The sequence below is a fragment of the Lagenorhynchus albirostris genome, chromosome 1 (genome assembly GCF_949774975.1).
Source record: "Lagenorhynchus albirostris chromosome 1, mLagAlb1.1, whole genome shotgun sequence".
Classification (NCBI taxonomy): Eukaryota; Metazoa; Chordata; class Mammalia; order Artiodactyla; family Delphinidae; genus Lagenorhynchus; species Lagenorhynchus albirostris.
In genome coordinates this window covers 8667595-8690574 of record NC_083095.1, presented here as the reverse complement: position 1 = coordinate 8690574, position 22980 = coordinate 8667595, and the positions used below count along the sequence as shown (strand labels likewise).

General features: G+C 52.8%; 2 protein-coding genes and 1 long non-coding RNA gene across 7 annotated transcripts in view; 2 read left to right on the top strand and 1 right to left on the bottom strand.

Annotated features, from left to right (window-relative positions):
- The window catches only part of LOC132528695 (uncharacterized), a 61728-nt gene extending 50803 nt beyond the window's left edge, over positions 1 to 10925 (bottom strand). For all 3 annotated transcript variants that reach the window (XR_009543277.1, XR_009543280.1, XR_009543287.1), the window contains exon 1: positions 10763 to 10925. This is a non-coding gene — a long non-coding RNA (uncharacterized LOC132528695). The remainder of the gene's footprint in view (positions 1 to 10762) is intronic.
- A 47-nt stretch (positions 10926 to 10972) lies between these two features.
- Positions 10973 to 22980, top strand: part of BDKRB2 (bradykinin receptor B2) — a 31079-nt gene continuing 19071 nt past the window's right edge. The window contains exons 1-2 of one of the 3 annotated variants that reach the window (XM_060164421.1): positions 10979 to 11107; positions 22606 to 22674. The gene's annotated coding sequence lies outside the window, so the exon portion shown is untranslated. Of the gene's footprint in view, positions 11108 to 22605; positions 22675 to 22980 lie in introns of all 3 variants that reach the window. The other 2 variants (XM_060164329.1, XM_060164508.1) reach the window with 2 other exon arrangements.
- BDKRB1 (bradykinin receptor B1) overlaps positions 11062 to 22980 on the top strand; it is a 55048-nt gene continuing 43129 nt past the window's right edge. Inside the window, exon 1 of the mRNA XM_060164632.1 lies at positions 11062 to 11107. The gene's annotated coding sequence lies outside the window, so the exon portion shown is untranslated. The remainder of the gene's footprint in view (positions 11108 to 22980) is intronic.

Below are 22980 nucleotides of genomic sequence, written 5' to 3'. Positions count from 1 at the left end.
CCTTGAAGACGGTACCCAGGCTGGAGAGGATGGTGGTAACGAGAACAGGAGGAACCCTCATCCAGCGATTCTGGTTTTCCCTGTGAAGTAGCAGGAGGGTCATTTGCTTGGAGGAAGAGGAAATTTTGGAATTTGAAGGAAAAGAGAAGGACCAGTAGATGAGAAACGATGGGCGATTCTAGGCGCTGTTCGGGGTCCGGCTGGGGTTGGCAATTCTCAGTCGACAGTGGCATCAGGGCTGTATGAGCTTAGTAGAGAGGGGATGGGGGGCAGTGAGGGACAGGGGTACAGGGAGGGACAACGGGCAATGTCACAGTGTGGGGAAAGTCGTGCACGTCCTGTGGGAAGAAGGGAGGTCATAGAAAGTAAAATGCCAATTTTGGTTAAAAGTGGCACATTCACCATTAATGGGTCTCCTCCGTCTCCCCAGAACCCCTTTAAAATATTAAGAGAGGTATCACCAGAAAATGGTAATACTCTATAAGAACATAAACGCAGGAGAAGCTGCACTCGCAGCTGAGAGAGTCACGACATTGTTAGTGGAGTGAAAGCAGAAGAGGGATCTGGCCGAACGGAGATGGTTTCCATCCAAGGGTACGAAGAAGGAGAGTCCATATAAACACACCACTTGACCACAGAACCCACAGGGGATCGGCGTCTGAGGCACCAGGTACCACGAAAGGAGGGTGTTGGATTCTGGACTAAAAGGGGAGTGGAGATTGGATGAAAGTTTCTCTACAAAATGTTTGGGTTCCCGGTCCCCCGTCTGACACCTGCATCAGCTTCTTCCTTCCCATGCCACCTCCAGCCCCAGGACATGAGGTTTATCCTCTGGAAAAATCAGATGGAAAGGAGTAAAGGTGAGGCGTGAAGCTGAACAGCCTAGGGAGCTGTAACCATCAGCACGTTGAGCTCTGGCCACAGACCTGTCCCTGGGAAGCCAGGGGATCGGTAGGCTCTTCTCTGGGAAGCTGAGTGGCTGCAGAGGAAACACTGCAGCACTGACATTTGGAGGTTCCCCAACAGCATGCCCTGCCTGCTGCTCGGTTGTTCCTCCATGAGGTGTGCTTGGCACCGAGGCCAGCCCAGGTATGCAGAACCTTGGACAGCTCACTCTTCAAAAGAAACAGACAGCTAAGGGAACTGGCCCTTTGAGGAAACCCTCTAAGCTAAAAGCAAAGAAGAAAAGAGACCAAGGATAAGCAGTGCAGAAAATAGAAGAAAATTTTTAAAGTATAATTTATATGTTCATAAGGATGATATAGTGCACCCATTAAACAAGAACAGGATGCTATAAAAAAAAAAGAGGAACAAGAATAAGAAGAGAGGGGCTTCCCTGGTGGCGCAGCGGTTGAGAGTCCGCCTGCCGATGCAGGGGACGCGGGTTCGTGCCCCGGTCCGGGAGGATCCCACATGCCGCGGAGCGGCTGGGCCCGTGAGCCATGGCTGCTGAGCCTGCGCGTCCGGAGCCTGTGCTCTGCAACGGGAGAGGCCACAACAGTGAGAGGCCCGCGTACCGCAAAAAAAAAAAAAAAAAAAAAAAAAGAAGAAGAAGCAGCAGAGATCTTATACCTCTACCCAGAAACAACATTTCATATCAGAGACAAAGTAACATGAAAACTGATGCTCGATGTAACCAAATATTTTATATTACCATATTGGGAGTGATGGGGGGAGCAGAGCAAGAGGAATATATATAGTCATGCACACAGATGGGGGGATGTGCAGTAGAATGTCAGGCTGAGTGCACAGAGCAGCACAAGCAAAGGCCCAGAGGCATGGCGATATGAGACACGGGTTGGCCTAAGCATGGAAGGTCCATAGGGCACTGCTTGAGCATGTTTATTCCCGTTGGTCTCCCTCTGTCTCGGAATACCTTTGCTGAGTTTGGGGGTTCCCCACCCAATGAGTTTTGGAGGATGGCAAATGCTTTCCCAGCCTCTCTTGCAACTGGGGTGCAGGCATGTGGCCACGAGTCCCAATCAGACGTTCCCAAATGGGCTTTGAATCAGAAGCTAGTGAGGACCTGGAAACCCATCCCAGGAGGGTGGCGGCAGTTGCCCCACAGCTCCCTGATGCACCAGTGTCCAGTGCCAGGGCCTGGGCGCATCAGCAGTGGCAGCAACAGTGTCTACACAGGTGAAGCTGCTCCAAGGTGGCTTTGGGACACCATTCCTGGCTGGACAGCCTCCAAGCCCAGTCTCTAGTGTCCCCACTCCCACGCCCACCGCCAGGCTTGGGCCACCTGCTCATGGCCTTGGGTGCACAGACCTGCGCCAAAGACCAGCCTTCTATTGTAGGTCTTCAAGTGCTCTTGCGCACAGGGGAGGGGGGAGAAGGCATCTGCTTAATCAATCAGCAACTGTTTATCACACATTTCCCTTGGGCCAGGCGCTGTGTGCATCTCAATAATTTGACATAATTCACTTCGGCTTCCATTAGGTTGCTAAAACAAACAAACAAACAACTCAAATAAACCCTGAAATTAAAAACGTAGCCCTCAGGAAAGGAAAAGGTCACCTCCTCACTCTGAATCACTCAGGTCTGGGAAGAGAACAGAGCTCGGTTCCCAGAAGGGCAGTCGGTCACCGCCCACACCGTCTCTGCAGCTTGGGGGGCCCTGGCCTATTTCTGGCATCACCTCCACGCCCTCAGTGTTTGAGGCAGAGAGGTGTTTGGAAGGTGGTGCCTATTTATGGGGCAGAAACAACAGGACGGACTTGCTCATGTTCCCCTGACATCGTCAGGGCTGGTTCCTCCCCGGGCCCCAGGCCACCCCTCCCCTACGTCTCCTACGCATCTGCTTTTGTGACCCACCCTAGAAACACAGGGACCCTCAAGGATGGGCTGGCTGACTAAAACATCCTCTCTGGACCCGTTTCCCCGCGGGGCACTGAGGGACCCCCCAGCTCTGAGGTGTCCATTCCGCCCTTCCTTCTCCTGTGGACCCTCCGGGATTCAGACTCCCTCTCTGCCCACCTGAGGACACATCCTCTTGCCCATCTCCTGCCTTTCTCTGAGGGCGCTGTGGTGTCCTGCGGTATCTTCAGGTCATGCTCTCCTTGGGCAGGTCACTTCCCCTTCTGTTGATTATTCTAGTGTCACTCACCCCACAGGGCTGGGAGGAAGAGGCAACATGAGGACATGGGTGGGGGAGTCCTCTCCCACCTCTTAAGTGCACGGTGGGGATGGGTAGCTGTCAATCTTGACCGTGGGAAAGCAGGGGCCAGCCTTACCAGCTCTGGGAGCCCTGGGCTGGCATAAGGGACAGAGCTGGCCTCAGTGAGTGTTTGATGGACAGACGGATGGATAGATGGACAGATGAGTGAGAATTCTGGGGACGCACAAGACACAGTGGAAAAGGTACAGATTGAGAGTCAGACACAGACTGGGTTCACTGCCATCAGCAGCCGCCCTTCATCTGTTCAATGAGTGTTTTCTGAACACCTAGGTAGGACCTGCCTGCCTGTGGATTGGCGGGTAGTGTAGACACGGCTCTGCCCTTATGGAGCTATGAGTTTACGGCAGACAAAGGAGACACACGAGCACACACATACAACTTTGCACCTTGTGGGTGTTCTGTAGAAGGGCCCCAGGTGGGAAGGAGGGCACCTTCTTAGCCAGGCTGGCAGAGAAGACCCCCCCCCAAGCCCAAGAAGGAACCACTAAGGCTGTGACTTGGGGAGGAGAGCAGTTGGCCCTGGGAGAAGAGGGAGGAACATTCCTGGGGGAGGAGTGGGCGATGCTAATGTCCTGTGGCAGGGTATGCACTGAGTGAGCAAGAGGCCTGGACCTGCATTTTACTTTAGATGCACCGGAGACTGATTTTACCTTCTTTAAAATCCATCTGGATAGAAAACAGATCAGCACTTGCCAGAGAGCTGGGCACTGGGGAGGGTTGACGGCAAAGGAGCCTGCAGGCAATGTGCAGGGTGATTGAATTGTTCTGCGGGGCACGAGGGTGTGGATACACGATTCTGCCTTTGTCAAATCTCACAGAACCAACCGGACACCACAAAGAGGGAACTTGACTCTACAATTTTTTTTAAGTTTTCTATTAAAAAAAAAAAAGATCCCTCTGGCAACTGTGAAAGGGAAGGGTGGGAGGGGTAGGAGAGGAAGTGGGAAACTGGCCAGGGCTAACGGCAGTGGCCTGAGTGAGAGTGGCTGGGTCTGGGCTAGTGGTGGCTCAGGTTGTTGACCTCTGGGAGCCTGTCTCCTCACTGGGGACATGGTTCCCACCTAGAAGCTGACTGTGTGGGTTGGAGATGTCACCTGTAACCTGCCTGGAGGGGCCTGTCTAGAGCAAGGTGCTGGGCACGTGAGAGCCTGGCTGATTGTGTTTTCCAGAGGGTAGATGGGACTCACCAGCCAGGGCAGGGGGTGGAGGCTGGGAGCTGCCTGGGGCTGCGTTAGAAAACAGACTTGAAGGTGAGCCAAAGGGAAATTACTCAAGAGTGAAGGGCACCCAGCTGGAGGCCCCCAGGCAGAGGAATGTGGCCCAGAATGCTGTGTAGTAAGTTTCTCTCTCCCAGGGAGAGTTGGGGCGAATTCAGAATCTGAATGCAGTGCCAGCCTGGGCAGAGAGGGAAGGGGAGCAGAGAGCTCCAGGGAACGGCTGGCTCTCGGGGGCCACGTCCACTGGGAAACAGAGGCTCCTGTCTGCAGGCTACAGTGCAGAGGAGGCCTGGATCCCTGCTCCAGCTCAGCCACCCTCTAGCTGGGGGACCTTGGGCAGGTTACTCAACATTTCTTCTTAGTTGTGAGACTCTGATGCGTAGCACGTGGGAATGCACCTCTCTGAACTGAAAATACACGAAACAAATGGATGAAGTGAAATGGAGGCTGATGGTGATGGTGATCGACGGTTAGTCCACTGAGTCAGTAGAAACTCGAATTGTTACTGAACGCAAGTTCATGCGCCCGATGCACAGGGAGGCCAAACAAACCGAAACGTCAGAGTCTGGAGCAGAGGAAGGTTCATCGCAGGGTCAAACAAGGAGGACGGGTGGCGCATGCCCCCCAAACCCCAAACTCCCTGAAAAGTTTCAGCAAAGCATTTTTTTTTTTTTTGAGAGCAGCAATCTACAGCTCTTTATTTTTTAATTTTTTTGCGGTACGCGGGCCTCTCACCGCCGTGGCCTCTCCCTTTGCAGAGCACAGGCTCCGGACGCGCAGGCCCAGCGGCCACGGCTCACGGGCCCAGCCGCTCCGCGGCATGTGGGATCCTCCCGGACTGGGGCACGAACCCGTGTCCCCTGCATCGTCAGGCGGACTCTCAACCACTGCGCCACCAGGGAAGCCCTATTTTTTATTTAATTAAAAAAAAATTTTATTTTCTATTGGAGTACAATTGATTAACAATGTTGTGTTAGTTTCAGGTGTGCAGCAAAGTGACTCAGTTATACATATCTATTCTTCTTTCAAATTCTTTTCCCTTTTAGGTTATTTCATAATATTGAGCAGAGTTCCCTGTGCTATACAGTACCATAGGGGCAGAGCATTTTTAAAGGCCAGGCGAGGGCGGGGCACCCCAGGGTCTGTGATCAGCTTGGGCACAGTTCTCTGATTGGTTGACGGTGAGATAACAGAGCAGTATCACAGGGAATTAACCTTATCAATCCTTAGGCGCCAGAAGGTCTGGGGGCTGCATGCTTGTGATTATCCAAGTTAATTTCTTCCAGTTGGTGGTGGTGTTAGCATCTGAAAAACTCAGGAAATGTGCATCAGATGCTATTACCCAGGTACTTCAGAGAGGAGCTACAGCAGAGGATATCAGGGAGGGGTCTGTCTGGGAAAGGCCCCGTAGGGTTCTGCTCGCTCCAGAATGCCCCCCAGGGCAGTGTCCTTCTCCGCAACCCTCCAGCAGCATCAGTGCTCTAGGTGTTCGAACCTATGAGTGGGGAACAGCAAGGGGTAGGGGCGCTTCCTGATACGGCTGCTGTGAAGACAGTCTGGCTCTTCCTCCAAAAGTGAAGCAGAGTTACCACGTGGCCCAGCTGGGTACATCCCCAAAAGACTGAAAACAGGAACCCAGACAAACACTTCTACGTGAGTGCTCCTGGCAACGTTATTCACAGTGGTTGAAAGGGAGAAACAGCCCCGAAGTCCATCCATGGGGGAAGGGACAAGCAGATGTGGTCCAGCCATAGGACGGAGCATTGCTGAGCCACAAACAGGAATGAAGGGCCGCTATGTGCCGCCATGTGGCTGAGTCTCAAAAACATGACACCGCGTGTAAGAAGCCAGGCCCCGAAGGCCACATGTCATAGGATTCCGTTTCTATGAAATACCCAGAATAGGGAGATCCGAGGGCGCCACTCACTAGAGTAAATCCCCTCTCGGAGCTTCAGTCTCCTGATGAGGGGGTGGGAAGGGGAAAGGAGAGGCCTCAGCGCCGAGCCTAGTGGGCACCGGACCTGGGGTCCCAGGTTCCACGGGAGGCACGAGGACCCTGCAGGTAGAGCCGGCTCCCTGGGGACCCTGGCTCAGCGCTCAGTCCCTGGAGAAGAGGGGCAAGGGATGCCAGGAATCAGCCTGGGCCCCTTACCCTTAGGATTTCCCAAACTCGGCAGCCCCCCAGCCTGCCGCCCGGGCAGGAAGTGAGGAATCACCTCTGGACGTAAGAGCAGCGGCAGCCCCAGGGCTGAGGACAGAGGTAGGAAGCAGTGTGGCCAGGCCGACCGGCAACCGAGGCCTCCTTCCCACCAACCTGCCGGCCCAGCAGGACGAGGCCCCCATCCACCTCCCAGGGCAGCAGGGAGACAGACAGATAGACGGAGGAAAGATTAGCCTCCCTGTGCCCTTCGCCCCCACCTCCTTCCTCAAGTTCCTCTCTGATCGCAGCTCTGAAGGTCTTTGCACCAGAAATAGCAAGGATTTCACTCATGCCCTAAATCTGGGGACAGGGTGTGGGAAAGTCCAGTCGGACAGAAATTGTGAGGAAAACAACCCGTATCAAGGAGTTAAATCAAAGCAGATGAGTTTGCTCTCTCCATGTTTCCACTGTTCTGGAAAGAACAAAATGCATATGCGCGTATAAACTGCAAAATAGGAATGATGCTATCTCAGTGATTTCACACATGAGTTAAACGCACAGATATTTGCACTTCAAGCTGAGTGATATAAAGGTGAATGGTAAGATACATGTTAATAAATGAAAATTTTAATTCTCCTTTACTCAGAAGGACTGTAATCGGCTAGTAACTTATCACTGGGGAATGGACAGCCCGGGGGTCGGAGCTGGGGACTGAGAGCCAGCTGTGCCCAGGACGAAGCTTCCTGCAGGGCTATGGGGGCCTCTGGGGGTCGGGGCGAGAACAGAGGCAGAACGGAGGGGGCTGCACGTTGGTTGGGACTTGCTCTGCAGGGTCCGTGGACGTGGGCATCAGTGTCAACCAGTCCACACTATAGGCTTTGTGCGTGTTTCGCTCTGAATCAAAATCCGTGCTCACCCAGTTTCTCAGGATTGGTCTGCCTGTGGTATGCCGGCCGGCTGCCGAGTGACAGAGAACAGGGGTTGCTTTCTGGTCAAGACCACAGAGTTCTGGACAAAAGCACAGTCCACTTCTGGAGGTGGATGGAAAAGGGCCTTCCCGGGGAGGGGACTGAGGGCCTCAGCCTCACACACACACATTTGGAGAGGAAGTTCTGGAACACTGGGATGGAGGGACAGACATACATAAACAAACACGTGTGCATACACGTGCACATGTCTCTTGCTTTCCTGCTGTTCTGTTTTATGGGCTCTTTTCTCCACCCCAGTGAGGTTGCATCTGGGGGCTTTTGCCCGTAGACTGACCTGTGTCTTCATTCCACCGGCAGGAGTTCACAGGGGCCCTGCTATGTGCTGGATGATAACAGACAGGATAATAAATAAATAAATAAGACAGGAGTCCCTGCCTCATGGGATTCACGTCCAGGGGGCACGGAGGAAAACTCAGCACTGTGAAGGGAAGCGGCCAGGGTGCTGAGTGCAGGCGGGGTGCAGCCTCCACCAGGCACATCAGGAAAAGGCCCGTGAGCGGCCCCTAAAAGAAAGGCGGGAGTTTCCAAAGGAAGGGCGCTCCAAACAGAGATCGCTGCACGTGCAAAGGCGTGGAGTCAGCTGCCATCTGCCACATTTGGGAGACTTAGATGACTGCGCGTTGCTAAGGCTTAGGTTCGGACTTGAGCTGGAGAGGCCAGGGGTCGGTTCTCACCAAGCCACAGAGGGGCCCTGGCTTAGTGTGGAGGCCATCAGGGTTACATGCAGGAGGAACCTGGTGCCTCCTCTAGTTGTCCCTGAAGACCCCCGGGCTGGCTGGAACCGGAGTCCTGGCAGGGCTGAGCCCCCTTGTGACCCCAGCCAAGTGGATAAGTGGAAAGGGGTAGAATAAGTCAGGGGTGTCAGATTTCGCAGGAAGGGTTTAGCTAAATTTTCTCATAGCAAAAATGAAATACAGATATGTGCCGATCCAGATATAAATGAGTGGGTTGTTACTGAGTTTGTGAGAAATTCCCTTCGAAATGGTTCCCTGGCCACAGTGGTGGGCTCCTTCCAGACATGGGTGCATTGATTCATTCACTTCTGCCTCACGATGCACAGACTACTTATGCGGATGTCTGATAAATCGGTGGATGGATGGATGGATGGACAGATGGGTGGATGGGAGAGTGGGTGGGTGGATGGGTAGATACAAGTGTAGGTGAATGGAAGAGTGGGGGATTATTTTACAAGATTTAAAGATTCTTTTGTTGGAGAGACATGACACAACAGCACTCAGATAGATGAAAGGCAGAACTTTTTGTTAATTACTTCCCCAAAGGAGAGAAGTCTTCCAGGCAGGGCCGCACAGGGGCTGCACCTGGGGACAGAGTAACAGCAAGCAAGTGCTACGGGGAGAGCTTATGTACAGCAAGCAAGATGGGCTAGGCAGCTTTCTCAGGCTTCCTGTAGATTGGCTACTTTGAATCATTTTGTAAGTTCCAGGGTATAGGGGCTGTCCATATTTGTTTGGTACCTGGCCCCCGTGTGATTAGGTCAGGAGCATAGTGGCCCAGAGTGTGAAAGCCCGAGAAGGGAAGTGATGGGAGTGTGAACTTAGCTGTTTAAGAAGAATTGACCAACCGCCAGCCAGGATTTCAAAACTGGGTCAAGATAGCATCCCCCCCACCCCCACCCCCGCAAAAAAACTATATTACAGTGGTGGATGGAGAAGTGTGTAGAGGGATGATGCCTTGTGGAGCTCTCTCTGTCAATAGTATTTACAGAAGCATCAGCACTGGATTCAGATCTTTGAAGATTTTTCATCTCGTAGAAGTAGAACCCTAGAATGTGGGAGCTGGAAGGGACCTCACAAGGTCTCTCTCTCTCTCTGATGTCTGAGGGACTCAAGATGCTTTGGATCAAAGAAGATCCTTTCAGTAATTTGACGAAGACTATAGATCCTCTATCCTGGAAAAAGCATAGAGCACAGTCCATGTTATAGGGCTGGTGGACACCAGGCAGCCTGTCCACAGAGCACCGCTCCCATCTAGGAAGTCAGAAACCTCAGATCAAGGAGTCCCAGCACCGTAGAACCAGCCACTGTGCAGAGGAGTCACTGAGACACCAGGTCAGGGAAAGGACCACATTCAAGTTTATGCAACCAGTTCACAGGCAAGTCAGGCCTAGATCCCAGGCCTCCCCGTTAACCCTTCTGGGACTCAGTTTCCCCGTATCTCTGATAATGGAGTTGGGCTCAGTCGCTGGTTTGAAGACTTGGTTCAGAGAAGTTACAGGGGAAGGGGAGACGGCAGGTGGAGTTGTGACCCTCCCGTTTATTCCCCCAGTCCCACCGGACCCACGTCATCAGCTCTCTTTTGAAGGAAAGGCTTTAAGACTTTTTCCAAAAATGTTCGAAGGCCCCCATACTTTGCAGCTTCTAAGCTTCTGGGAGTGTTAACTGCTGTAGATTGTCAGTTAGTCTCCAGAGCGAAGCTAAGAAAGCCAACCAGTGTTGAAGTGTGAGGAAACCACAGGCAAACACCCCCAAAGAAATGGCGGAGTCTCAGAGGCACAGATCTTGAAGTGTCACCAGAAAACAGGACAGGGAAATGTGTTCTGTCTCTGAAGACGTTTCCGAGTTTCTGCTGCCATCATCCCTTTGGAAGTATACATGGCATAAAAAAAATCAGAACTCCCCTGCCTCCCTGGCCACCCTTGTTTCTACCTTCTGTGTAAATGCCCACTGTTTTACACCTGAACTCGGACACAAGACAACCACACAGGGAAAAGAAATAATGGTAAGCAATACATGTGCTAGTAGACAAATGGATTCACTTGTGGAGTGTGTCAGCTACCTACCTCAATACGAGAAAGAAGAAAACTAGTATTTTAAGGGTCACCTGCTATGCATCCAATATTCACACCAAATTTTCATTTAGTTGAGAAAAGGGATGGGAAAGTGGTTAAGAACAGAGTTTGGAGCCAGCCTGTCTGGGCTCCTGGGAGGATTAGCTGAGTTAACGCATTTACGGGCTTTAAAAAAGCGCCTGCCACAGTAGAAGTTATATACATGTCAGGACTGTTACTAATCCTCACCACTCCCCTCTCTGAGATTTTTCACCGTCAGCTACATTTCAGAGTTCAGAGATGTTAAGTCACCTGCCCGAGGTTTTTTGCCGGGAAAGAGGCAGCACGGAGACTGAAATCCGGGCTGACTTGGAGCCCAGAACGCGTTTGCCAATCCGAGCCTCTAAAGGGCAGGCTGTCTACGCAAAGAACATTCCATGGACTAACCTGGAAATCTTCCATGCGGCTGGCCCAGCCCCCCAGGCACAGAGGGCAGCAGGGGCCCTGGGCAGATGCAACTACCCGCTTGGCCTCTGTAGGTCTGGGATCTGGAAGCTGCAGCCAGCCTGGCTGGGGCCGGCGCTGGGCAGGAGCCGGAGCTCTGGTCTAGGCTGGAGGTGGAGGGAGGAAGTGCCCAGCATGGTGATGACATCACAGCCCAGCCCTTGAAAGATGATCTGTTCCCGCCGCCACTCCAGCTCAGCTCCGGAGGCTCCTCGGAGGACTGGGGCCCTCGGGCAGCCCCGCTGGACCAGGGAGCTACGAAGTGCCCGCGTTTGTGCTCCGGACAAGGTGGGTGCCGGGCAGGGGCTGGTCCAGCCGCCTCACCTTCTCGGGGAAGGACAGGCAGACCGAACACAGAGGGAGGGCGGGCAGATGGGTGACATGCGGGCTGATTCCCAGGCTGGGTGAGAAGTTTTCCTCAGGTCCTAGGGAGTTTGGGAAAGTTCCCTTCCTTCCCTACAGGTAACAAGAAGGACTCCCAGCAAGAGAAATGTTCTTGTCTGTTCTAGGTTTGTCTTCTCCCTGAATGGAGGAGACAGACAGGCAGGTGTGTATTTATGTGAGTCATTTAGTGACCTGACTTTTGGGTGGATTCCTGCACTAAAGCAGAGAGGGTGGTAAAGCAGGGAAGGTGTGGGGTTTAGACTCAAGAATCTGGCTTTTCACTCACAGCCCTACCGCTCATTGGCCCTATGTGACCCTGGACAAGTTACTTAACCTCTCTGAGCCTCAGTTTCTCATCTGCAAAGTACCCTGCTCGCCTGCTCCCCGGGGCGGCTGGAGTTAATCAGACCACAGACGGAAGGGGGTTTGTAAAGGACGGCTGATGATGTGCGTTGGGGCGGTGGTGGTGATAACTCAGACAAGCTTCGCATCCCTCTTGTCTGGTCCTGGCTGTCCAGGATGGAGGGATAAAACAGTTTGTTTGTTCAGAGCGTGGGCTTTGCATCTAGTCCTGGGTTGGCACCAAGCTCTGCTCTCATCCCCTGGGTAATGTTTTTGAGTCCGTTTTTTTTCCCAGTTTCCTGAGCCAGAAAGCTGACCTGGCAGGATGGGGGGCAAAGACAGAAATGGGCTGATGAAGTGTCGCATGTGCAGTAGGTGCTCAATAAATCGTAGCGGTTATCAGAGCTGCCGAGGGCAGGTAGTTTCCCCAGGCTGCGCCGGGGTGGGGGGGTGGGAGTTGCTCTCCCAGGCAGGTGAGAATGTGCCTCCTTGAGTCAGGCTGCCTGGGGCTCCCACCAGTCCACAGGAAGTGGGAGCTCTGGCCCAGTAGTGGGCCATGGGGGCCCCAGGGCCAAGCCGCCTCTTATTCCTTCTCTCAGTGGGTGGCTGGGGGCAGGGTGAGTGACCCCACAGGACACTGTCCACCCTCCTTATCTGGAGGAAAACTGTTCTGTGTACTTCTGGGCCCTGGCAGCAGTCGGGGTGAAGGGGACATTCCACAACAGGAGCCCCACAAACTTGAAGGAAGAGTTCACTGTTTTTCTCCCGTTCGGGACAGGAATCAAGCCGGGTGTGGGGACAAGCCAGGAGAAGGGGATTTGGAGAACACTGCAGATGCAGGCTCCCACACTGGCTCTGTAGCCAGGACCCCAGGGTCTCATCCCAGCTCTGCCGGGAACTCACAGAACCCCTGCAGTCATGTGCTCCGAGGCCATCACAGAACACATGAGGAAACTGAGTCTCCGAGCCAGGACGTAACTGAGCAAAGCCCTCTGCTCAGGGTCCGGGAAAGGCCTTGACCTGTTTGGGACTCAGGTCTGTCACTTATAGGAAGGTTCCGATGATTGACGAATGGTGAGACTAAGGACATGGGATTAGACCGAACTGGAGACATGCTGGCCAACGGCACCAAGCAGGGGAAAGAGCCGTGCCACGTGGTCTCTGCTAACACAGTGACCATGCCTGGATAAAAAGTTCAGAGGGGATCCGAGGGTAACATTAATGGCTGCCTTTCTGACCTGTGCAGCCTTGGGGTCAGAGAGGGCACTGGAGATCCCACCAGGGGATCCTGGTTTTCAAAAACCAGGGATCATGTCTGTCCATTCACAGCTGGCTCGCCTGCACTGAGAACCGTGCCTACCATGAAGTGGGCACAGGTCAGTATTTGCTGAATGACTGAATGGTAGATGGGTGGGTGGATGGCTGGATGGGTAGATGGATGGATGGATGGGTGGATGGATGGGTGGATGGATGAATAAATGAATACTGGTCACTTGGCAGGCACTAAAAGCACACAGAGCATGTTACTAAGTGAAAGAAGCCAATCTGAAAAGGCTACGTACTGTAGGATTCCTATTATATGACATTCTGGGAAAGGCAGAACTATGGAGACAGTGAAAAACATCAGTGGTTGCCAAAGTTGGGGGGAGGGGGGAATGAACACACAGAGCACAGAAGATTTTTAGGGCAGTGAAACTACTCTGCATGAAGCTGTAATGGCGGATACATGTCATTATACATTTGTCCAAACCCATGGAATGTACAACATCAAGAGTGAACCCTAACGTAAACCATGGACTTTGGCGATATGATATGTCAGTGTAGGTTCATTGATTGTAAGAACACAGCACTCTGGTGCAGGATGTTGATAAGTGGGGAAGATTGTGCACAGGTGGGGTAGGAGGCATATGGGAACTCTCTGTACTTTCTGCACAATTTTTCTGTGAACCTGAAACTGCTTTAAAAATAAAGTCTAATTTTTTTTTAAAGCACACAGTGCAGGACTGTGTGTTGAGGATTCAGAAGGCACTTAGGGAATCCCAGAGCCATGAATCAGATGATCAGAACTTCCTAAGACTCGATACTAAGACTGAGTACGTCACTTCCAACACCCACCCGGCCCAGGAATCCCCTGACTTCTTTGTGCACATGCTTCCAGGAACGGGGAGGTCACTATTGTACAAGGCAGCCTGCTCCATCTCGAGAGGGTTGTACTGTTAAAAAGTCCTTCCTTAGGGCTTCCCTGGTGGCGCAGTGGTTGAGAGTCCGCCTGCCGATGCAGGGGACACGGGTTCGTGCCCCGGTCTGGGAAGATCCCACATGCCGCGGAGCGGCTGGGCCCGTGAGCTATGGCCGCTGAGCCTACGTGTCCGGAGCCTGTGCTCCGCAAAGGGAGAGGTCACAGCAGTGAGAGGCCCGTGTACAGCAAAAAAAAAAAAAAAAAAAAAAAAAAAGTCCTTCCTTAGACTGAAGCTAAATCCCTCTCCCACCGAGCATTGGGCCGCTTTCTATCTCTTGGAGTGGGACTGTATAATTCTCATCCCATGGGTCCTGCCTGAGCAAAACTTCCACAGCTCTACAATCAAAATATACTTTCCAGAACAAACCCAAGAAGTAAAGCATTCCTTTGACTCTGGAATCTGCAGGGTTCTACAGGCTAGAAAAATGTGAACCCCCTCCAAAAAAAATCATCGCAGCACAAAGCAGGGTGGAACAATTTGAAGGCTCTGCGCTCAAATTCCGACTGTCTACTGCTGGAGAGGCTCCTGAGCCTCAGTTTTCTCATCTGTACGATGGGGGTAGTCATTCCTATTTCTGAGGAGCATGGAGAGGTTTATCTCAGATGGTGCTAGGGCAGTGCAAACAGGGCCAGGCTTACTGCAGGTGCCCACTTAGCAGGGGGACGGCAGCAAGGACCTGGGACTACCAGAGGTGTTGTCTGCCCTGCAGTGGGGTCACCACAGCTTGCGGGTTCCCAGGGAACCCCAGCATGCCCGCACTCATATTCCTAGGCAGCACATCTGTGGGTGGCAACAGCTTCAGGTTTCCACTTCAGGTTTCCAGCCCACACTCCCCAGCGCCTCTAGGGCCCTGTGATTTCTCTGGCCAGTGGAGCTCTGGGAAGGCGGGCGCAGAGAACTGGCTTCCAGACCCCGATCCAAACTCGCTAGCTGGCTGAGCCTGCTCAGCGAGGTCGCTGTGCTTCTCTGAGCCTCACGAGGTCAGCAGCACCTGTGCCAGACACCTCGTGGGGTGTCGGTGAACTGTCGAGTGCCAGGCACTTGGGCAAGCCCAGCGCTTCTGCGGCCGTTACCGTGCTGATGTGTACCTGTGACATCGTGTTCCCTCTTCTTTCTTTTGGGTCTCCAAGTGACCATATTCCAAGGGGGTGTGGCCTGACCGGGAAGACCAGCCATGGACACACACTGCCTTAGCCAATGGCTTTCTCAGGGGAGCAAATTTGAAAGGAACTTAGGCCCTGTCCCTGCCCTAGACCCCAAAGCCACCATCCCCAGATGCCTCCTCTTAATCTCCATGGCCGAAATTCAGGGCCCCCAAACCCTGGTACCCAGGGCTGTATCACCGCCCCCTCCCACGTCATTTCAGGAACCGACAGACACACTCTCCCTGAGAGCTCGGGGCCTCAGACAGCTCCCAGCCTAGCTCCCCTGCAGGTGGATTTGGGCCTCAGGAAGCATCCAGCTGTGTCCTGCCTCTCCCACCCAAACGAAATCCCCTCCAGGGAAAAGACTGAACCCAACCCAGCCCGCGGCACCTACTGTGAATACCTACACAGCAGGTGTGACACCCCGACGGCAGTAGGGAGGCTCTCTGGTCCTTCCAGAGCCTCTGAGATTGCACCTTCCAGCCAAATGGGAAAGTAATCTCATCAAATAATGCAAGAAAAGGAAAGACAAGTTATAGGGAAAATTAGCTGATCAGTTACACCAGTTCAATTCTAAACTATGGCTGACAAATTGGTTGTATTGTGATTGTGAAGCTTTGTAACTGCTTAGGCAGGATACTTAAAATAGACATAAAAATGAGGAAATAATCTGGAACAAAAAGTTCTTATTATTTCAGCCAAATCTGCAAAGTGAGAAGAGAAAAAGAAGGGAGGAGGAAAAGTGTGCTAAAGATTTTTTTAAATTGAAGTATAGTTGATTTACACTAAAGATTTTATCTTAGCTGGAAGAAGAGCTATTTTTCTACTCTTGATGCTAATAGATGGATACAAGTTTTAATATGTTTGTTAAAAATTTAAAGATAACCACTAGAAGAATTGAAGAGTGTATATATATATATATATATATATATAAAATTATAGTATGTTATATTTGTAACATAATTATTATAAATTATGATAAATTAGCTTACATTGTATTCAACAAAGGAAATACTAAGGAATTCTAAGGAATATTTATAGAAATTGATTATGTTCTAGGCCCTAAAGAAAACCTTAATATAGTCCCAGATATAAAACTCTTACTGGCTGCATTACTTGACCATACTGTAGAAATTAATATGAAATATAGAAACTAAACATCACAAATCACTTGTAAATTTTAGGAAATGCTCTTCCTCAGAACTCTCCCATCAGAGCTCATCAAAACTGAAATTACAGATATCTGAGACAAGATCAGTTACAAGAACAGTGTAAATCAAATTTATGGGATACAGACAAAGCCATACTCATAGTTGAACTCATGTTAATAATAATAATTATGATGATGATGATTGTATTATTGTTTATAGAGATTGCAAGTAAATGCATAAAATGTTCAGTTCAAGAAGCTGGATGGACAAAAAAAGTAGAAGAAAGAACAAAAGAAAGAAAGAAAAAGAAGTAGAAGAAAGAATAATGATGACAAAACAAAATGATTAATTAGAAAGGAAACAAACATTAATATCAGTATTCCATCTAAGGAAAAACCAAAGCCTGGCTCTTTGAAAATAGGGAAGGGGGAGGAAATATTAGGAAGCGATCTGTGCCATGCGGAGAATTAGGATAAGTTGCTGAGACAGGAAGTGATAAGCAGTCACTTTGCGGTCAAGAGTGGCCTGCAGCACAGTTGGGGCCCAGCATCCCAGCCTTTCCAGGCTGTGGGAAGGACAATCTGCCTGGTTGGGGGTCTCTGTTGGCCCCATGAAGGCCTTCTTTCCATACTGGCCTCCTGTTCCCTGGGAGGGTCCCATGTCCCTGAAGGTAGGAGAGCAGAGCTCAAAGCCCTGCCCCCCGCTGGGCCTGGGATCCCATCATCTCTGCTTGAACCTTTTATACCTAAGTCTCAGTCAGAGCCCACGAACCAACAGGCTCACAGATGTGCTAAGTATTTAGCCACCAACATTTCTTAAAAGAGGCAATAGTTTTAAAATGGGATATTTCACATAAAAATTCAGCTTCCCAGCTTCTCTAGGAATGCAGACGGCTCTGGCAAGGCTGAAAATTAATGCCCCACCTGGCCACACACAGCTCTTTAGGTCAGACCTTGGCCGTCGGAGTGCCCACCCCTCCCCCAGCATCAGCATCTTCTCTCACCTCCAGCACCCCACTTTAATGGGCCCCTGTGGGCATTCGAATTTGAGGCCCTGCTTCACACGTTGAGAGGTGCAGACTGGTGAAGGCCACTGAGGCAGAGCTGAGCTGGTTACGACTGGGAGAAAGAACTTTCCAAGCAGATTTACAAGGGCAGCCTCTCCCCCAAACAGACCCACGTAAGGGAGGGCAAAGACAGCCCCTCCCCACGCCAGCCTCTGGGGGCTGAGCTCTAAAATGGGCCTGCGATGGTGCCGCAGAGTGCCTTAGACATGGAGCATTTCCCAGGTCTAAAGCAGGAACACCCAGCCGTGGAGTTGAGACCTTATTGGAGGGCTTGACTCTTCCAAACAGAGAGGGGGAAAAGCTGGTGTGAAACTGAGGAAAATCTGAACTACCCAGGATCCTAAGCACACGATGCTCTCCAATGCCTCTGAGCCTTCGTTCATGCTGTTCCTGTGCCTCTGATGCTTTTCCACACCTTCCTCAAGCTTCTTCTCCTACTCAGCCTTTGAGATGAAGGGGTCCCTCCTTCCAGGAAGCCTTCTACACCCCTTCCCAGAAGCTAGGTCTCTCCTTGGTGCCCCGCAACTGCCTTTGGCCCCTCAGGGACAGCACTAGCCATGCTGTGTTGGCATCATCTATGTGTTTGCCTCTCCTGCGGCCTGCGAGCCCCCTCAAAGGCCAGGGCCTCATCTTACCCCTCCTGGCCGTTAGGGCCTGTACCCTGGTAGGCTCAGCAGGCCTCCTGGGAGGTCGGACTCTGCAGTGACAACAGGATGGGCATCTGGCCATCAGACGCCAGGGCCGGTGAGCAATGGCATTCCCTGAGTGTGGCCTCTGGCCTCCTGGAGGGAGCAGGGATTCCGAGGAGGTCTCTCTGTCCCTGCAGACTAACAGTCGGGTGGCAGGTTTCCAGGCTTCCTTTCCATGGGTCTTGCCATGCCCCCATGTCCTAAAGGCTCTGGGGCACAGGTGAGGCTTCTGAGCCCACCAGCTCTGAGCCCGGGTGCCTTCCCCAAGGGAATGGGCTCCGACCCCAGGGGACCCCAGGGACCCATGGCAGCCACTGGTAGGCCTGCACCACTCTGCCAAGTCCCTTCTCCTGGACGCTGAGTGCCAGTTTCTCCGAAGGTGGCCTCCAGCCAGTCCCAGTCCCTGGGCAGAGGCCATGGTGGAGGACACCGGCCTCGCCCAACAGCCCAGCATTCTGATCGAGGCTTGGCCAACGGCTTGCTGAGTAACACAGGGCAGGTCGCCGCCCGGCCTGAGCCCCTCCCTTCCCACCTGCATCGGGGAATCAAGACCACCGTGCACAGCCTTTGCGCAGCCGACACGGCAGGACTGTGTGAAACTGGCCACGCCGCGCAGGGTCCGCTCATTCCCTCCTCTCTGAACCACTCGGGAGAGACTCTCTGGGCTCCCAGCTCGGAGGCTTCTGCCCACGAGGAGTGCGGAGCCTGTGGGAGAGACAGGCGAGGGCCTGGGAGACTCGGACTCAGCACCCTGCTCCTGTGACCCCAGGGGCCAGCCCGGAGGACCCGCGACAGTCACGCCCTCTGCTTGTCCTGGGCCTCCTGAATCCAGAGCCAGATGGCAGGATCTCCACCTTCCCCTTCCTGGGCCTCTGCATGCCAGCCTGCCACGCACACTCACACACACACACACCCCCCGCACGCTCACACACACTCACACACACACATATAAACACACACACAGCACAGACACATGTACACACACGTGCACACAAACACGCCACATCACACACACAGAGCTCACACACACACACACCGCACGCTCACACACACACACACAACACAGACAACACAGACACATACACACATGCACACACACGTGCACACAAATACGCCACATCACACACACAGAGCTCACACACACATCACACCGCACACCACACGCTCACACACACTCACATACACACATGTACACACATGTACACACACGTGCACACAAATACGCCACATCACACACAGAGCTCACACACACACTCACATACACCACACGCTCACACACACTCACATACACACATGTACACACATGTACACACAAATACGCCACACCACTCACACACAGAGCTCACACACACACGTACACACACAAATATACACAAATAAATACACCACACACACACTACACTGCACACACATACACACATGCACACACACAGACACACACCACTACCTCTCTGCTGCCTGCATGTCCCCATAACCATCTTGTGACACCTATGCTCTCTGAATTGTCATTGTGGGCAGGGTTCAAGTTCTCTCCCAGGAGGGTCCTAGACCTTTAAAGCGGAGGGCGGGTGTAAATGGGGGAGGACATGCGGTGGGACAGACCAGGCGGGAGCCCACCCAGGGCCCCAAGAGTGTATATCTCGGCCCTACCCCGGGCACCCCTGCCCTCAGAACTCTGCTAAAGCTGCTGAGCGGGGATGCTTCCCCCCAGGCGCGGACGCAACACTCTCTAGAGGTGACAGAGCTGGTCGGAGGCGGCGCTAGGATCGGGGCCTGGTCTGGTTCCCCCACGAGGATGCCGTGGCTCCCTGGATGGGAAAAGATGTCAAGATGGGCATCAGGAGGTGCGCTCAGGCCGGCGGCAGCGAGGAGACCAGCCCTGCCACTGCGGGGGAAAGAGCAGGTGGGGAAGCGAAAGAGGGGCCAGGGCTGGAGATGCCGGGGGGACCCCGGGCCTTCCCACTCTGGGGCAACATCCCGAAGCCCCAGCTGGGCGCTGACTTCCCCGACTGGGCCGCCTTGCCTGTCCCCAGCGGTGTACACGTGCGCTTACTGCAAAAATAAATCACAGCCACGGGGACTTTCAAGTGGCCTGGGGAATTTCTTCCAAGAGCGTGTGTGGACCGTGGTGGCCGTGGCTGAGGGGGTGGAGGTGGGCCCCCCGGGGCAGTCACCGCACAGAACACGCCTGGATCTGGGGTGCCGTGGAGGCGACGGTTACTCCGAGGCAGAAAAGGGAGCCAAGGGCTAATGAGATCCTGACGGCCAGGGCTGATCCTGCTGGGTCCTCACCACAACCCGCAGGCAGGAGATAGTCTCTAGTCCTGCAAGTGGGGGGACCCAGGCCCAGAGAGGCGGCCACTGGCTCAGTCACACTGGTGGTAAATGTCAGAGCTGGCATCTAGGTGCCTGTAGAGTGATGCTACCTCCCAGCCTTTTTCTTTTTGCTGCAGGTTTGCCTCAAGGGCCAGCACTGGCCTGACTGAGGATGACCTGAGAGGGTGGTGAGGGCGGGCAGCCGTATAACCCAGAGGCGGGGCAACGGGGGGGAGTGCGGCGGGCAACACACAAAGGAAGGAAAGTCAGGCTTTCCCACGGCAGCAAATACACCGGATCCAACAGAGGAGTGTCTCCAGACTCAGGAGAGAAGCAGGCTGTGACAGTGCATGGTCTTCCCTGAGCGCAGGCGGCAGAAACGTGCTGAATGTGAAAGGGCTCAGAGAACATGCCATCCTTGCAACCAGCGTGAAAAACATCCCTCAAAGACGAAACCCGGGTGACAGAGACATGAGTCAAAATGAAGAACAGAGGCTGGGGAAGGCTTTTTGGTTCATGGGGACCCCAAATGTGAAACATCAGGCTGAATCCTGTGACATAAATGGCTTTTGAGTCCAGCAGGAAATCCCACCTTCCCAGGGTCTCCCTCAGCCGCTCCCCACCTGGGTGCTCTTTCCTGGGTCCTTAGAAGCCCGCCGACTGCACCTGCTTGATACTGACCAGGGTTCTTGGCCTTCCCCAAGCGATAGAAATTGACTAGAGGCCAGACAAGAAATTCAGGCAGGACTTATTGGGGCCCCTGCTGCAGCGGGTGGGAGGGGGTGGGTGAAAACAAGTAACAGTTTCCCTCGCTTGCCCCTCCCCCGCCCCGAGGAGGGGCGAGCTTGTTCCTTATATGGGGTGAGGGTAGGGGTGTGTCCAGGGATCCAGCCAGAGGGGTGGCTTAGGTGTTTTGCCCACCCCTCTGGTGGTGTTGAGTGCGGGGGGGGGGGGGGGGGGGGGCATGTGTAGTACACTGCTTTTGCTCTCGACACCCTGTTTTTCCTCCCAGCTCTTCAGAAGTGGCAGTTGGGGTTTTTTTTTGGTCTTTTTGTCTGTAATTTGCCCCAGCTGCACATGCGCACAGTTTTATTTTTAGTCCCTTATAATTTCTTTGTAATTTGTAGCTGGAGGAGACGTTTGTCCAGGTGCAAGCACTGCAGCACTGCAGCAAAGGGTCCCAGGTCCCAGCCTGTCTCGTGCTCAGGACTGGTGGTTGGGTAAGACAGGAAATCACTGAAGAAACAACTCATAAATCCACTCAACATTTCATTTTATATGAAAACACGATTATGCATCGATTTACTGGTTTTGAAGTAAGCAAGGCCTTTTCATTGAACATGGGCTTGCTGATTGCCTTTCTTGCACAAGCTAGCCCATCATTCATTCTCTATTTTGAAAAAAATAGGAGAGAGCACTTGGCTTATTTAAATAGTTTCATTCCAAAAGCAGTCAAGGTTCTTCGCAGAAAATGTGAAGGCTACTACAAAGAATAAAGAAAACACAAAAGCAGCACAGGATCCCACTGGTCAAAGGCAACCACCACTAGTAATCATTTGGTATTTTGCCTTCCAGATTTTTTCCGCTGTGTTATACATATGATTTAGTGCCCAGCTTTTTTTCCCACCTGGCCTGATATCAGAAGTGTTCTCTCTCTTTTGGTGAACTCTCTGGAGCGCATTTTTCACGTATAATATTTAATCAGTCCCCTGGTCCGCAAAGTTTTGGTTGTTTCTTATTTCCCTAATCGGCGGACAGGAGGCTTTCCCTGTCCTTTTGATTGTTTTCAGAAATACCAAGCAAAAAGTAAAGGGTATTTTTTTAGGTTCTTGATTTGCTTCATTGAATTATTCCAAAATCGAATGTTCTGGAGACAGGTTTGAGAGCCAGTCAACCTTCTGTGCCTGACCCTATTCGGAGAAGAACATCGAGGCTGTCGTCTGCCTGCCTTGCCCCTCAGTGTGTGACTGGCCCATTAAACATTGGCAAACCAGATTGTTTTAATGTGGTCTGGGCTCCAAGCGTTCCTGAGGAAGCAGGTCCAGGCAGCCAGGGGCTGGAGGCAGTGGACTTGGCATCTCACCAGATGCAAACTCCTACCAAGAGTGATGCCTCACTGAGTGCCTACGAGTGACCAGTCCCATTCCACCGATAAGGAAACTGAGGCCCCGAGAGGTTCAGGGACTTGGCAGTGAGTAGAGGCACAGACCTGTTGCCCCTGTGTCCCCCGGGCAGGCTTCCAGCTGGGTGTGTGGGAAGGTGAGCTGCTTGGGTGTGGCCTCCGCCTGGCACAGTCTCCCCGTAGGCCGGGGACGTCATCTTCCAGGCTACAGTGGGGAGACCCACCCCAGCAGCAGAATGAACAGATTTAGAAAGCTGTTAGTCACAGACTGTCACAGGGGGAAAGACCTTACAAAATAATCTGTGTAATCACCCCCCTGCTTGCCCTACAGATGAGGAAACTGAGGCCCAGAGAGGGAAAGCCACCTGCTCAAAGGCACATGCTGAGTCAGCGGTCCAGGGTAGGTCTAATAATAGTAATACTAACGATAGCAAGAGCAACTCTGATGGCAGCTCCCGTGGGGGAACCCCAGCTCCGTGCCAGCCCCGGGGCTCAGCCCCAGACAACACGGAGGGGGACACGCTACTACCATCCCCGCCTAGTAGACGAGGACACCAAGGTGCAGAGGGAAGTGGGGAGCTGGGGGTCAAGCCAGCTCTAACTGTCAGCGCCCAGCCTTCCCACTGCCTGGCCCCAGGCCGACATTTGGGAGCCCTGAGGAGACAGCCCCATAGTTGGGGGACGGGGGTCAGGAGGGGCTCATGAG